At 46.2% G+C, this 2,500-nt stretch overlaps 1 protein-coding gene across 1 annotated transcript in view; it reads left to right on the top strand.

Annotated features, from left to right (window-relative positions):
- The window catches only part of LOC126581824 (hemicentin-1), a 44,556-nt gene that overhangs the window by 20,033 nt on the left and 22,023 nt on the right, over positions 1 to 2,500 (top strand). The gene's annotated exons all lie outside the window — the stretch shown is intronic.

Raw genomic sequence — 2,500 nt, 5'->3', positions numbered from 1 at the left:
ATTCATTGCGTTGTCGTTCATTTGCTATTTTAAACATTTCCACGGTTCGTATTTGATCTTCAACAAACACACAAACCAACTTTCAGTTTGATGTGCCATTGCTCCTACCTGCGTCACTGCATTCCATATTTCCGTCGTCTTTCACCGGAATAGGAATGGCGAATGGAATGTCCTTGCGTGCGTACCGATGAAAGTCAGCGAAACGAAACGAAACACAACAATAACAATGGAACTGGAATGTCGTCAGTTTTCTTTCGCGAATACTTCTGAGGGACCGCCTAGGTCGTCATCGAATTCCTTCTAATGCCGAGGACGTCGAATAGGAAATATGCCACAAAAGACGAACGGAGACGCAGCCAAAGTAGGACCGAACGAGTGAACTAATTGTGGTACCGGTACGAAGAAGTGAAAATTCATTTAGTTCCATCCATTACTGCGTTTTCCTTCCCAACATTGTTGTCAAATTCTTTGCCCAACTTCAAAACCCAATAACCAATACTTATCCGTCGTTTAGGCTGGCCTGGACTTGCGTTGGTTTGTTGAAATGGCTTTAGTTAAGCGACTTTTCGTTCACAAAACGAAGCTACCTTTAATTTGCAAAATAGACATCGAAATCGAAAGGGAGAAACAGATGAAGAAAAAAAACGTCTTGCGGACACCGGCAGTGTGAGCCATACCGACAACAGAACCTGGAATCTTTTCATTAACGGCTATGGAGGAAAAGGAAGCGGAAGAGGTTCCGTACTTTTCCTGGGTTCGGAAAGCTAGTAGCGGCTCGAGGATAGGAAATTGGTACGGCTCAAGACAAATAGGACGAAAGTGGTCGAAACGGTGTACAGGCCGTAGAGGTACGTCATCGTGAAATTACTTCTTGGCTCGGCAACATCGAAAAACAAAACGAGCCCAGCGAACAATGTTGCTTGCGTCCTTTTTGCTACTTTTCACCTCATCCTCCAGCACCTGCCTGCCTTTGGAGTCTCCCTGATGCATTTTCTTCCTACCATTTGCCTTTACCCGCGTTCCATTTACTCGTACTTTTTGTTCTCTGTTTTATCTCGCCAGTCTTATCGCACTTTTCTGCTTCTCTGCCTGCGGAACTGGAAGCCGAGCCGTTGCTCCGCCACAATTTTCTCATTTTCCAGCGAAGGGCAAGGTTTCGCCTTGTTGCTGGCCATGGCGTAGTTATGTTGCGTCTACCAGTATCAGCGCCAGTGTCTATTTTATCCTTGCGCATTGTATCTCTCTACAATGATTCCCTCTCTTTCTCTTTCTCTCTCTGTTTCTCTAACAGCTATCCGAACTTGGAAGAATCTGTAATTCCATGGTGTAATTACTTTCGCCGGCGCGGTGGTTGCATGGAAGTAATTATCCCTTTTTCCACCTCCCTAGTGCCTCCCTACTGGAAAAGCCCTAACTCGACATCCCATTCTGGCTGTTGCTTTGTTGCTCACATATTTCTCGCTCTTTTTGCCGTTGCACCAACACGCGACTCGCTGCGCAATCCGGATCTCCCTCCGTACTCCATCTTTTAATGGTGATTCTGATGAATGGGATATCTCTCTCTCTCTCTCTCTCTCTCTCTCTCTCCTTCCCTTTGGCTACCATGCTGGGGTACAACCTCTTAGTAGGGAACTGAATCAAGCTCTGGTGGGGAGAAAGCCGAGAAGTTGCGTTCTGTGTCCGTGGGCCGCTCATGGAGATTTGTAGCCGCTACTCTCGGCTCGTAGGGCTGCTGGGTACCGGAGACAGGAAATCAGCACTTTTCACTCGAGCTGAGGTCATCACCTTACACGTACGGTACTTATGCCGACGCCTCCATAGTGTGGACCCACAATGCATCCTTCCCTTTTATCTACCGGGAAGCAGCAGCTTAAGGGGCGAGGAAAAGACGAGCAGCAGTAATCTCGGCTTCTCGATACACTGATTCATCTAACGCGGCTCATCTAGACACATTACTGAGTGATGGCCACCGTACGTTGTCGGTGGTTTAAAGTTTCAAAGGAGATGCCATTTTTCATTTTCTCGCCGGGCAGCGTCTGGCCCCTGGAGCCAGCGGAGTTCTTTGAAAAAGAACGGTAGCCACAGTGTGGATTAGTGAGAGGGTTTATGAGAGCCGTTTAATTGCTGACCAGACGCTAGACGATAAATATTGCTGGCCACTATTCACGATGCTTTGTAAACTTGACATTAAAAAAGGAAAGAAGTTCAACGATGAGGATGATTATGATAAATCCTTTGTGGAAGGACATAAGAATGATTTATGATCGAAATTAATCATTTATGATGCTACCGTCACTTGGAAAAAAAAACATTGCATCTGCTCCGTGGGGCGCAATTGTTTGTTTAATGGTGTTAAGTTCACTCTAAGATGGGTGGGTTATGCAACTAAATGAGGATATAATATTCAATGCTCTGCATCACATTACTGTCCGGTCAATGGGGCATGTTGGCCCAACGGCAGAATGTCATCGAACAAAGAACGTCAACTCAAGACTGCGAC

This window comes from Anopheles aquasalis, chromosome 2 (genome assembly GCF_943734665.1).
Source record: "Anopheles aquasalis chromosome 2, idAnoAquaMG_Q_19, whole genome shotgun sequence".
In the NCBI taxonomy this organism is placed as follows: Eukaryota; Metazoa; Arthropoda; class Insecta; order Diptera; family Culicidae; genus Anopheles; species Anopheles aquasalis.
Note: the sequence above shows the minus strand (reverse complement) of the source record. Positions and strands in the feature narration are given on the sequence as shown.